The sequence below is a fragment of the Lithobates pipiens genome, unplaced genomic scaffold (assembly GCF_037356315.1).
Source record: "Lithobates pipiens isolate NorthernLeopardFrog02 unplaced genomic scaffold, aLitPip1_a1.2 Scaffold_30, whole genome shotgun sequence".
Lineage (NCBI taxonomy): Eukaryota > Metazoa > Chordata > Amphibia > Anura > Ranidae > Lithobates > Lithobates pipiens.
In genome coordinates, this window is record NW_027507791.1 from 27,124,686 (window position 1) to 27,139,328 (window position 14,643).

The 14,643-nt window shown below is 54.8% G+C and overlaps 1 protein-coding gene across 1 annotated transcript in view; it reads right to left on the bottom strand.

The window, feature by feature from the left end:
- The window catches only part of ASH1L (ASH1 like histone lysine methyltransferase), a 114,805-nt gene extending 107,517 nt beyond the window's left edge, over nucleotides 1–7,288 (bottom strand). Inside the window, 1 exon segment of the mRNA XM_077463795.1 lies at nucleotides 7,005–7,288. The gene's annotated coding sequence lies outside the window, so the exon portion shown is untranslated.
- Between the last annotated feature and the right edge of the window lie 7,355 nt (nucleotides 7,289–14,643).

Sequence of the window (14,643 nt, forward strand, 5' to 3'; positions counted from 1 at the left end):
TAGAAATCATGGCGGCCGATAGCCGATATATGATGCCGATTTTTTTGGGCCGATAGGTTAGGCCAATTTTATTTTATTTATTTATTTTTAATCCCCCTTGATCTAACACACCTTTCCCACTGGGGCGTTTTTTTCAGGTGCTTTTGGGCTAAAAATAGCGCCTGTAAAGTGCCTGCAAAACGGCTCCCCTGCAGTCTGTGTGGAAGCCCCGAGTGCTTTCACACGGTGGCGATGCGCTGGCAGGATCTTAAAAAAAAGTCCTGCAAGCAGCATGTTTGGAGTGGTGTATACCGCTCCTCCACCACTCCTGCCCATTGATATGAATGGGCACCACTGCTGAAGTGCATGCAATGCGATTTGGCAGCGGTGCTTCATGGGCGCATTTAACCTCTTCCTTGGCTGCTAGCTGGGTTATATGCGCCCCACTAGCAGCCAAATAGCACCGCTAAAATGATGGTAAAGAGCCGCTAAAACTTGCGTTTTACCATCAACATCTGCCCACTCCAGTGTGAAAGCGGCCTTCATACGTGATACAGAAAATTTCTTACACTTAAAGCGGAGGTCCACCCTAAAATGGACCTTCCGCTCATCGGAACCCTCCCCCCCTCCGGCGCCACAATTGGCACCTTTCAGGGGGGAGGGGGGTGCAGTTACCTGGATAATCCAGGTAACTGCACCCACTTCTGGGCTAGCTCTCTGCGGAAAGGGGCGTACATTACGCCCCTTTCCGCAAGTGCCCGCCCCTTCCGCAAGTGCCGTGACCGTCCTCATTGCGCAGCGCGGCTCGCGCATGCGCAGTAGGGAACCGGGAAATTAAGCCGAAAGGCTCCATTTCCTGATTCCCATACCCAAGATGGCGGCGGCGGCAGCACTCGAGTGTCGATCTAGAGATCGGCTTCGGGTGCCGACATCGCGGGCGTGCTGGGCGGGTAAGTGTCATTATTTTAAAAGTCAGCAGCTGCAGTATTTGTAGCTGCTGGCTTTTAAAAAAAAAAAAAAAAAACGCGGAGTCCTGGCGGACTCCAGCTTTAAACATTTATTAAACAAAACAAACCTCCAATCAGTTTACTTGTATGTATGATCTAGATTAAAAAAAACAAAAAACCTATATATTAAATAAAAACAGGTAGTCAAAACTTTTGGACAAAAAAAAAAAAAAAATGGGCTAACTTTACTGTTTTTATTTTATTTTTATTTTTTAAATGGTGTATTTTTTTCCCAAAAAAATGCATTTGAAAGACCTCTGTGCAAATGCCGTGTGACATAAAATATTGCAACAACCGCTATTTTATTCCCTAGGATCTCTGCTAAAAAAATATATATATTTTTTGGGGGCTCTAAGTGATTTTCTGGCAGAAAATACAGGATTTTTACTTGTAAGTAACAAGTGTCAGAAAAGATTTAGTCTTTAAATGGTTAAACTGAGAACTTCTACACACAGAGATGACTTCATTCATTCAAGTGTAAACATTGTATCATTTAGTTCTTTTCTTGGCAGAGGCCCAGAGTGGAGGAAAGGGTTGCTATGACGACTCAGACAACTCACACTGACTTCTTACAGAAGTCATTTCAAAGTCCCGCTGTAGAATCGGCTTTTTATTAACACAATCGGCCGATGCCGATTATTTAAAAAACGGCAAATATCGCCCGATATATCGGTCGACCTCTACATATAATCCCCATCTTTCTCATAGAAATCTACAGAGCAGATCCACCTCTGCAGGGAGTCTATTCCACATCCTCACACCTCTTACTGTGAAGAATCCTTTCTGTATGAAATCTCCTTCCTCTAGATGTAAAGAGTGTCCCCTGTGATGACCAGAAGGTGGAGAACTCAACACCAGGTTCACTATATGGACCCCTTATATATTGGAGGTCATATCCCCCCCTTATGTATTCATACATGGAGATCATATCCCCCTTATGTATTTATACATGAGGTCATATCCCCCCTTATGTATTTATACAAGGAGATCATATCCCCCTTATCTATTTATACATGGAGGTCATATCCCCCTTATCTATTTATACATGGAGATCATACCCCCCCTAATGTATTTATACATGGAGATCATATCCCCCCTAATGTATTTATACATGGAGATCATATCCCCCTTATGTATTTATACATGGAGATCATATCCCCCCCCTTATGTATTTATACATGGAGATCATATCCCCCCTTATCTATTTATACATGGAGATCATATCCCCCCTTATCTATTTATACATGGAGATCATACCCCCCCTAATGTATTTATACATGGAGATCATATCCCCCCCTAATGTATTTATACATGGAGATCATATACCCCCTTATCTATTTATACATGGAGATCATATCCCCCCCTAATGTATTTATACATGGAGATCATATCCCCTTCATGTATTTATACATGGAGATCATATCCCCCCCTCATGTCCAATCCCCTGGTGGACGGGGATCGGAACGTCTCTCTCTGGTGGACGGGGATTGGGACGTCTCTCTCTGGTGGACGGGGATCGGGACGTCTCTCTCTGGTGGACGGGGATCGGGACGTCTCTCTCTGGTGGACGGGGATCGGGACGTCTCTCTCTGGTGGACGGGGATTGGACGGTCTCTCTGGTGGACGGGGATTGGACAATCTCTCTCTGGTGGACGGGGATTGGACGATCTCTCTCTGGCGGATGGGGATCGGGACGTCTCTCTCTGGTGGACGGGGATCGGGACGTCTCTCTCTGGTGGACGGGGATCGGGACGTCTCTCTCTGGTGGACGGGGATTGGACGGTCTCTCTGGTGGACGGGGATTGGACAATCTCTCTCTGGTGGACGGGGATTGGACGATCTCTCTCTGGCGGACGGGGATCGGGACGTCTCTCTCTGGTGGACGGGGATCGGGACGTCTCTCTCTGGTGGACGGGGATTGGACGGTCTCTCTGGTGGACGGGGATTGGACAATCTCTCTCTGGTGGACGGGGATTGGACGATCTCTCTCTGGCGGACGGGGATCGGGACGTCTCTCTCTGGTGGACGGGGATCGGGACGTCTCTCTCTGGTGGACGGGGATCGGGACGTCTCTCTCTGGTGGACGGGGATTGGACGGTCTCTCTGGTGGACGGGGATTGGACGAGCTCTCTCTGGTGGACGGGGATTGGACGATCTCTCTCTGGTGGACGGGGATTGGACGAGCTCTCTCTGGTGGACGGGGATTGGACGATCTCTCTCTGGTGGACGGGGATTGGACGATCTCTCTGGTGGACGGGGATTGGACGGTCTCTCTCTGGTGGACGGGGATTGGACGATCTCTCTCTGGTGGACGCGGATTGGACGATCTCTCTCTGGTGGACGGGGATTGGACGATCTCTCTGGTGGACGGGGATTGGACGGTCTCTCTCTGGTGGACGGGGATTGGACGATCTCTCTCTGGTGGACGGGGATTGGACGATCTCTCTCTGGTGGACGCGGATTGGACGCTCTCTCTGGTGGACGCGGATTGGACGAGCTCTCTGGTGGATGGGGATTGGACGATCTCTCTCTGGTGGACGGGGATTGGACGCTCTCTCTGGTGGACGCGGATTGGACGAGCTCTCTGGTGGATGGGGATTGGACGATCTCTCTCTGGTGGACGGGGATTGGACGCTCTCCCTGGTGGACGGGGATTGGACGCTCTCCCTAGTGGACGGGGATTGGACGCTCTCTCTGGTGGACGGGGATTGGACGATCTCTCTGGTGGACGGGGATTGGACGCTCTCTCTGGTGGACGCGGATTGGACGAGCTCTCTGGTGGATGGGGATTGGACGATCTCTCTCTGGTGGACGGGGATTGGACGATCTCTCTCTGGTGGACGGGGATTGGACGAGCTCTCTGGTGGACGGGGATTGGACGATCTCTCTCTGGTGGACGGGGATTGGACGCTCTCTCTGGTGGACGGGGATTGGACGATCTCTCTCTGGTGGACGGGGATTGGACGCTCTCTCTGGTGGATGGGGATTGGACGATCTCTCTCTGGTGGACGGGGATTGGACGCTCTCCCTGGTGGACGGGGATTGGACGCTCTCTCTGGTGGACGGGGATTGGACGATCTCTCTGGTGGACGGGGATCGGAACGTCTCTCTCTGGTGGACGGGGATTGGACGAGCTCTCTGGTGGACGGGGATTGGACGAGCTCTCTGGTGGACGGGGATTGGACGAGCTCTCTGGTGGACGGGGATTGGACGAGCTCTCTGGTGGACGGGGATTGGACGAGCTCTCTCTGGTGGACGGGGATCGGACGATCTCTCTCTGGTGGATGGGGATTGGACGATCTCTCTCTGGTGGATGGGGATTGGACGCTCTCTCTGGTGGACGGGGATTGGACGATCTCTCTGGTGGACGGGGATCGGAACGTCTCTCTCTGGTGGACGGGGATTGGACGAGCTCTCTGGTGGACGGGGATTGGACGATCTCTCTGGTGGACGGGGATCGGAACGTCTCTCTCTGGTGGATGGGGATTGGACGATCTCTCTGGTGGACGGGGATTGGACGATCTCTCTGGTGGACGGGGATCGGAACGTCTCTCTCTGGTGGACGGGGATTGGGACGTCTCTCTCTGGTGGACGGGGATTGGGACGATCTCTCTCTGGTGGACGGGGATTGGACGATCTCTCTGGTGGACGGGGATTGGACGAGCTCTCTCTGGTGGACGGGGATTGGACGAGCTCTCTCTGGTGGACGGGGATTGGACGAGCTCTCTGGTGGACGGGGATTGGACCGTCTCTCTCTGGTGGACGGGGATCGGAACGAGCTCTCTCTGGTGGACGGGGATTGGGACGTCTCTCTCTGGTGGACGGGGATCGGAACGAGCTCTCTCTGGTGGACGGGGATTGGACCGTCTCTCTCTGGTGGACGGGGATTGGACGTCTCTCTCTGGTGGACGGGGATCGGAACGAGCTCTCTCTGGTGGACGGGGATTGGACCGTCTCTCTCTGGTGGACGGGGATTGGACCGTCTCTCTCTGGTGGACGGGGATTGGGACGTCTCTCTCTGGTGGACGGGGATTGGGACGTCTCTCTCTGGTGGACGGGGATTGGGACGTCTCTCTCTGGTGGACGGGGATTGGACCGTCTCTCTCTGGTGGACGGGGATTGGACGAGCTCTCTCTGGTGGACGGGGATTGGACGAGCTCTCTCTGGTGGACGGGGATTGGACGAGCTCTCTCTGGTGGACGGGGATTGGACCGTCTCTCTCTGGTGGACGGGGATTGGACCGTCTCTCTCTGGTGGACGGGGATTGGACCGTCTCTCTCTGGTGGACGGGGATTGGACGATCTCTCTCTGGTGGACGGGGATTGGACCGTCTCTCTCTGGTGGACGGGGATCGGGACGTCTCTCTCTGGTGGACGGGGATTGGACGATCTCTCTCTGGTGGACGGGGATTGGGACGTCTCTCTCTGGTGGACGGGGATTGGGACGTCTCTCTCTGGTGGACGGGGATTGGGACGTCTCTCTCTGGTGGACGGGGATTGGACCGTCTCTCTCTGGTGGACGGGGATTGGGACGTCTCTCTCTGGTGGACGGGGATTGGACCGTCTCTCTCTGGTGGACGGGGATTGGACGATCTCTCTGGTGGACGGGGATTGGGACGTCTCTCTCTGGTGGACGGGGATTGGACCGTCTCTCTCTGGTGGACGGGGATTGGACGATCTCTCTGGTGGACGGGGATCGGGACGTCTCTCTCTGGTGGACGGGGATTGGACGGTCTCTCTGGTGGACGGGGATTGGGACGTCTCTCTCTGGTGGACGGGGATTGGGACGTCTCTCTCTGGTGGACGGGGATTGGACGGTCTCTCTGGTGGACGGGGATTGGGACGTCTCTCTCTGGTGGACGGGGATTGGGACGTCTCTCTCTGGTGGACGGGGATTGGACGGTCTCTCTGGTGGACGGGGATTGGGACGTCTCTCTCTGGTGGACGGGGATCGGGACGTCTCTCTCTGGTGGACGGGGATTGGGACGTCTCTCTCTGGTGGACGGGGATTGGACGGTCTCTCTGGTGGACGGGGATTGGGACGTCTCTCTCTGGTGGACGGGGATTGGGACGTCTCTCTCTGGTGGACGGGGATTGGACGGTCTCTCTGGTGGACGGGGATTGGGACGTCTCTCTCTGGTGGACGGGGATTGGGACGTCTCTCTCTGGTGGACGGGGATTGGACCGTCTCTCTCTGGTGGACGGGGATTGGGACGTCTCTCTCTGGTGGACGGGGATTGGGACGTCTCTCTCTGGTGGACGGGGATCGGGACGTCTCTCTCTGGTGGACGGGGATTGGACGGTCTCTCTGGTGGACGGGGATTGGGACGTCTCTCTCTGGTGGACGGGGATTGGGACGTCTCTCTCTGGTGGACGGGGATTGGACGATCTCTCTCTGGTGGACGAGGATTGGACCGTCTCTCTCTGGTGGACGGGGATTGGACCGTCTCTCTCTGGTGGACGGGGATTGGACCGTCTCTCTCTGGTGGACGGGGATTGGGACGTCTCTCTCTGGTGGACGGGGATCGGAACGAGCTCTCTCTGGTGGACGGGGATTGGACGAGCTCTCTCTGGTGGACGGGGATTGGACGAGCTCTCTCTGGTGGACGGGGATTGGACGAGCTCTCTCTGGTGGACGCGGATTAGACGATCGGATTGGATGTCGGTGTTGTGGGGGGGGGGGGGGGGTCATTCCCCTACACAGGAGGCGGAGCTCAGCACAGCCAATCCCTTTCCTTCTATGTGGCCCCTGGAAACTCCATGGCATTGAGGAGCCAATCAGATTGCTGGTCTCCTGAGGTGAAGTTTGGGGGCGTGGCCTGTCTTGGACGCCCTGAGGTGAGATAATGATCGGAGGGGGCGGGGCTCCGCACTCACAGTGACCAATACAAGGCCCCCCCTCCCCCCACTAACACAATGTCCCAGGACAGCCAGGTATACAGCCCCTCCTACTCACACGCCATGCCCCGCCCCTTCCCATCCTCCCGGGTGCAGCTCCGCCCTCCGGTGGGTCACTTACCGTTTCTCCGCTTCTCTCCTCACATTCCGCGTCACCAGCACTCAGCGGAGCGGCCTCTTCCCGCCAGTGACGTCACAGGGCCCCGCCCACTGCGACGGAGGAAGTGAGGCAGGAAGTGGCTGGAGCGCCATCTTTATTCAGGGAGGAGAGACTGGCAAACCTCGGCTTTATCACGTGACCGGTCCTCAGGGGGCCCAATGTACCCCAAATACCCCTCACCTTCCCTAATGTACCCCAAATACCCCGCGCCTTCCCTAATGTACCCCAAATACCCCTCACCTTCCCTAATGTACCCCAAATACCCCTCACCTTCCCTAATGTAAGGAGGGCAGAGGGATAAATGAGGAGGAAGGAGGATAGAGGGATAAATGAGGAGGAAGGAGGATAGAGGGATAAATGAGGAGGGAGAGAGGGACACATGAGGAGGGACACATGAGGAGGGACAGAGGGACACACGAGGAGGGACACATGAGGAGGGGTAGAGGGACACACGAGGAGGGACAGAGGGACACATGAGGAGGGACAGACGGACACACGAGGAGGGACACATGAGGAGGGGCAGAGACAGAGGGACACATGAGGAGGGATACATGAGGAGGGACACATGAGGAGGGACACACGAGGAGGGATACATGAGGAGGGACAAGTGAGGAGGGACAGAGGGACACACGAGGAGGGACAGAGGGACACACGAGGAGAGACAGAGGGACACATGAGGAGGGACAGACGGACACACGAGGAGGGACACATGAGGAGGGATACATGAGGAGGGACACATGAGGAGGGGCAGAGACAGAGGGACACATGAGGAGGGATACATGAGGAGGGACACATGAGGAGGGACAGAGGGACACATGAGGAAGGGCAGAGACAGAGGGACACATGAGGAGGGGCAGAGGGACAAATGAGGAGGGACACATGAGGAGTGACAGAGGGACAAATGAGGAGGACAGAGGGACAAATGAGGAGGGACAGAGGGACACATGAGGAGGGATACATGAGGAGGGACAGAGGGATATATGAAGAGGGACGCATGAGGAGGGACAGAGGGACACATGAGGAGGGACAGAGGGACACATGAGGAGGGACAGAGGGATAAATGAGGAGAGACAGAGGGACACATGAGGAGGGACAGAAGGATAAACGAGGAGGGACAGAGGGACACATGAGGAGGGACAAATGAGGAGGTACAGAGGGAAACATGATGAGGGATAGAGGGACACATGAGGAGGGACAGAGGGACACACGAGGAGGGATAAATGAGGAGGGACAGCGGGACACATGAGAAGGGATAGAGGGACACATGAGGAGGGATAAATGAGGAGGGATAGAGGGACACATGAGGAGGGACAGAGGGACACATGAGAAGGGACAGAGGGATAAAAGAGGAGAGACAGAGGGATAAATGAGGAGAGACAGAGGGACACATGCGGAGGGACAGAGGGACAAAAGAAGGAGGGACACATGAGGAGGGGCAGGGGGACACATGAGGAGGGACACATGAGGAGGGGCAGAGGGACACATGAGGAGGGATACATGAGGAGGGACAGAGGGACACATGAGGAGGGACAGAGGGACACATGAGGAGGGGCAGAGGGACAGATGAGGAGGGATACATGAAGAGGGACACATGAGGAGGGACAGAGGGACAAATGAGGAGGGACAGAGGGATAAATAAGGAGAGACAGAAGGATAAATGAGGAGGGACACATGAGGAGGGACAGAGGGATAAAAGAGGAGGGACAGAGGGACACATGAGGAGGAACAGAGGGAAAAATAAGGAGAGACAGAGGGACACATGAGGAGGGACAGAGGGACACATGAGGAGGAACAGAGGGATAAATAAGGAGAGACAGAAGGATAAATGAGGAGGGACACATGAGGAGGGACAGAGGGATAAAAGAGGAGGGGCAGAGGGACACATGAAGAGGGACAGAGGGACACATGAGGAGGGACAAATGAGGAGGTACAGAGGGAAACATGATGAGGGATAGAGGGACACATGAGGAGGGATAGAGGGACACATGAGGAGGGACAGAGGGATAAAAGAGGAGGGACAGAGGGACAAATGAGGAGGGACAGAGGGACAAATGAGGAGGACAGAGGGACAAATGAGGAGGGACAGAGGGACAAATGAGGAGGGACAGAGGGACACATGAGGAGGGATACATGAGGAGGGACAGAGGGACACATGAGGAGGGGCAGAGGGACACATGAGGAGGGGCAGAGGGACACATGAGGAGGGGCAGAGGGACACATGAGAAGGGACACATGAGGAGGGACAGAGGGACACAAGGAGGAACAGAGAGAAAAATGAGGAGAGACAGAGGGACACATGAGGAGGAACAGAGGGATAAATAAGGAGAGACAGAAGGATAAATGAGGAGGGACACATGAGGAGGGACAGAGGGATATATGAAGAGGGACGCATGAGGAGGGACAGAGGGACACATGAGGAGGGACAGAGGGACACATGAGGAGGGACAGAGGGATAAATGAGGAGAGACAGAGGGACACATGAGGAGGGACAGAAGGATAAACGAGGAGGGACAGAGGGACACATGAGGAGGGACAAATGAGGAGGTACAGAGGGAAACATGATGAGGGATAGAGGGACACATGAGGAGGGACAGAGGGACACACGAGGAGGGATAAATGAGGAGGGACAGCGGGACACATGAGAAGGGATAGAGGGACACATGAGGAGGGATAAATGAGGAGGGATAGAGGGACACATGAGGAGGGACAGAGGGACACATGAGAAGGGACAGAGGGACAGCGGGACACATGAGGAGGGATAGAGGGACACATGAGGAGGGATAAATGAGGAGGGATAGAGGGACACATGAGGAGGGACAGAGGGACACATGAGAAGGGACAGAGGGATAAATGAGGAGGGACAGAGGGACACATGCGGAGGGACAGAGGGACAAAAGAAGGAGGGACACATGAGGAGGGGCAGAGGGACACATGAGGAGGGGCAGAGGGACACATGAGGAGGGATACATGAGGAGGGACACATGAGGAGGGACAGAGGGACACATGAGGAGGGGCAGAGGGACAGATGAGGAGGGATACATGAGGAGGGACAGAGGGACAAATGAGGAGGGACAGAGGGATAAATAAGGGGAGACAGAAGGATAAATGAGGAGGGACACATGAGGAGGGACAGAGGGATAAAAGAGGAGGGACAGAGGGACACATGAGGAGGGGCAGAGGGACACATGAGGAGGGACAGAGGGACACATGAGGAGGGACAGAGGGATATATGAGGAGGGACACAAGGAGGAACAGAGGGAAAAATGAGGAGAGACAGAGGGACACATGAGGAGGGACAGAGGGACACATGAGGAGGAACAGAGGGATTAATAAGGAGAGACAGAAGGATAAATGAGGAGGGACACATGAGGAGGGACAGAGGGATAAAAGAGGAGGGACAGAGGGACACATGAGGAGGGGCAGAGGGACACATGAAGAGGGACAGAGGGACACATGAGGAGGGACAAATGAGGAGGTACAGAGGGAAACATGATGAGGGATAGAGGGACACATGAGGAGGGATAAATGAGGAGGTACAGAGGGACACATGAGGAGGGATAGAGGGACACATGAGGAGGGACAGAGGGATATATGAGGAGGGACACAAGGAGGAACAGAGGGAAAAATGAGGAGAGACAGAGGGACACATGAGGAGGGACAGAGGGACACATGAGGAGGAACAGAGGGATAAATAAGGAGAGACAGAAGGATAAATGAGGAGGGACAGAGGGATAAAAGAGGAGGGACAGAGGGACACATGAGGAGGGGCAGAGGGACACATGAGGAGGGACAAATGAGGAGGTACAGAGGGAAACATGATGAGGGATAGAGGGACACATGAGGAGGGATAAATGAGGAGGTACAGAGGGACACATGAGGAGGGATAGAGGGACACATGAGGAGGGACAGAGGGATAAAAGAGGAGGGACAGAGGGACACATGCGGAGGGACAGAGGGACAAATGAGGAGAGACACATGAGGAGTGACAGAGGGACAAATGAGGAGGACAGAGGGACACATGAGGAGGGGCAGAGGGACACATGAGGCGGGGCAGAGGGGACACATGAGGAGGGATACATGAGGAGGGACACGTGAGGAGGGATAGAGGGACACATGAGGACACATGAGGAGGGATAAATGAGGAGGGATAGAGGGACACATGGAGGGACAGAGGGATAAAAGAGGAGAGACAGAGGGATAAATGAGGAGGGACAGAGGGACACATGCGGAGGGACAGAGGGACAAAAGAAGGAGAGACACATGAGGAGGGGCAGAGGGACACATGAGGAGGGGCAGAGGGACACATGAGGAGGGATACATGAGGAGGGACAGAGGGACACATGAGGAGGGACAGAGGGACACATGAGGAGGGGCAGAGGGACACATGAGGAGGGACACATGAGGAGGGACAGAGGGACACATGAGGAGGGACAGAGGGACAAATGAGTAGGGACAGAGGGATATATGAGGAGGGACACATGAGGAGGGACAGAGGGACACAAGGAGGAACAGCGGGAAAAATTAGGAGAGACAGAGGGACACATGAGGAGGGACAGAGGGACACATGAGGAGGAACAGAGGGATAAATAAGGAGAGACAGAAGGATAAATGAAGAGGGACGCATGAGGAGGGACAGAGGGACACATGAGGAGGGGCAGAGGGACACATGAGGAGGGACAGAGGGACACATGAGGAGGGACACATGAGGAGGGACAGAGGGACAAATGAAGAGGGACACATGAGGAGGGATAAATGAGGAGGGACAGCGGGACACATGAGGAGGGATATAGGGACACATGAGGAGGGACAGAGGGACACATGAGAAGGGACAGAGGGATAAATGAGGAGGGACACATGCGGAGGGACAGAGGGACAAATGAGGAGGGACACATGAGGAGTGACAGAGGGACAAATGAGGAGGACAGAGGGACAAATGAGGGACAGAGGGACACATGAGGGGGGGCAGAGGGACACATGAGGAGGGAAAAATGAGGAGGGACACATGAGGAGGGGCAGAGGGACACATGAGGAGGGATACATGAGAAGGGACAGAGGGACACATGAGGAGGGACAGAGGGACACATGAGGAGGGACAGAGGGATAAATGAGGAGGGACACATGAGGAGGGACAGAGGGACACAAGGAGGAACAGAGGGACATATGAGGAGGGACAGAGGGATAAATGAGGAGGGACAGAGTGACACACGAGTAGGGACAGAAGGATAAATGAGGAGGGACAGAGGGACACATGAGGAGGGATAGAGGGAAACATGAGGAGGGACAGAGGGACACATGAGGAGGGACAGAGGGACAAATAAAGAGGGACAGAGGGACAAATGAAGAGGGACAGAGGGATAAATGAGGAGGGACAGCGGGACACGAGGAGGGATAGAGGGACATATGAGGAGGGACAGAGGGATAAATGAGGAGAGACAGAGGGACACACGAGGAGGGACAGAGGGATAAATGAGGAGGGACAGAGGGACACATGCGGAGGGACAGAGGGACACATGAGGAGGGGCAGAGGGACACATGAGGAAGGACACATGAGGAGGGACAGAGGCACACATGAGGAGGGGCAGAGGGACACATGAGGAGGGATACATGAGGAGGGACAGAGGGACACATGATGAGGGACAGAGGGATAAATGAGGAGGGACAGAGGGACACATGAGGAGGGACAGAGGGATAAATGAGGAGGGACAGATGAGGAGGGACAGAGGGACACGTGAGGAGGAACAGAGGGATAAATAAGGAGAGACAGAAGGATAAATGAGGAGGGACACATGAGGAGGGACAGAGGGATAAATGAAGAGGGACTCATGAGGAGGGACAGAGGGACACATGAGGAGGGACAGAGGGACACAGGAGGAGGGACAAATGAGGAGGGACAGAGGGACACATGAGGAGGGAAAGAGGGATAAATGAGGAGAGACAGAGGGACACATGAGGAGGGACAGAGGGATAAATGAGGAGGGACAGAGGGACACATGAGGAGGGGCAGAGGGATAAATGAGGAGGGACACATGAGGAGTGACAGAGGGATAAATGAGGAGGGACAGATGGATAAATGAGGAGAGACAGAAAGATAAATGAGGAGGGACAGAGGGACACATGAGGAGGGACAGAGGGACACAGAGGGATAAATGAGGAGAGACAGAAGGATAAATGAGGAGGGACAGAGGGACACATGAGGAGGGATAGAGGGACACATGAGGAGGGACAGAGGGACACAGGAGGAGGGACAGAGGGATAAATGAGGAGAGACAGAGGGATAAATGAGGAGAGACAGAAAGATAAATGAGGAGGGACAGAGGGACACAGGAGGAGGGACAGAGGGACACATGAGGAAGAACAGAGGGATAAATGAGGAGAGACAGAAGGATAAATGAGGAGGGATAGAGGGACACATGAGGAGGGACACAGGAGGAGGGACAGAGGGACACAGGAGGAGGGACAGAGGGACACAGGAGGAAGGACAGAAGGACAAATGAGGAGGAAGGAGGACAGAGGGATAAATGAGGAGGTACAGAGGTACACATGAGGAGGGACAGAGGGATAAATGAGGAGGGACAGATGGATAAATGAGGAGAGACAGAAAGATAAATGAGGAGGGACAGAGGGACACATGAGGAGGGACAGAGGGACACAGAGGGATAAATGAGGAGAGACAGAAGGATAAATGAGGAGGGACAGGGGGACACATGAGGAGGGATAGAGGGACACATGAGAAGGGACAGAGGGACACAGGAGGGACAGAGGGATAAATGAGGAGAGACAGAGGGATAAATGAGGAGAGACAGAAAGATAAATGAGGAGGGACAGAGGGACACATGAGGAGGGACAGAGGGACACATGAGGAGGGACAGAGGGACACATGAGGAGGAACAGAGGGATAAATAAGGAGGGACAGAGGGACACATGAGGAGGGATAGAGGGACACAGGAGGAGGGACAGAGGGACACAGGAGGAGGGACAGAAGGACAAATGAGGAGGGACAGAGGGACACATGAGGAGGGATAGAGGGACACAGGAGGAGGGACAGAGGGACACAGGAGGAGGGACAGAAGGACAAATGAGGAGGGACAGAGGGACACATGAGGAGGGACAGAGGGACACAGGAGGAGGGACAGAGGGACACATGAGGAGGAACAGAGGGATAAATGAGGAGAGACAGAAGGATAAATGAGGAGGGACAGAGGGACACATGAGGAGGGATAGAGGGACACAGGAGGAGGGACAGAGGGACACAGGAGGAGGGACAGAAGGACAAATGAGGAGGGACACATGAGGAGGGACAGAGGGATAAATGAGGAGGGACAGAGGGACACATGAGGAGGGACAGCGGGACACAGGAGGAGGGACAGAAGGATAAATGAGGAGGGACAGAGGGACACATGAGGAGGGACACAGGAGGAGGGACAGAGGGACACAGGAGGAGGGACAGAGGGACACAGGAGGAGGGACAGAAGGACAAATGAGGAGGGACAGAGGGATACATGAGGAGGGACAGAGGGATAAATGAGGAGGGACAGAGGGACACATGAGGAGGGACAGAGGGACATTGCTTCTAATCAGGGACAGTTGGCAGCGATGGACA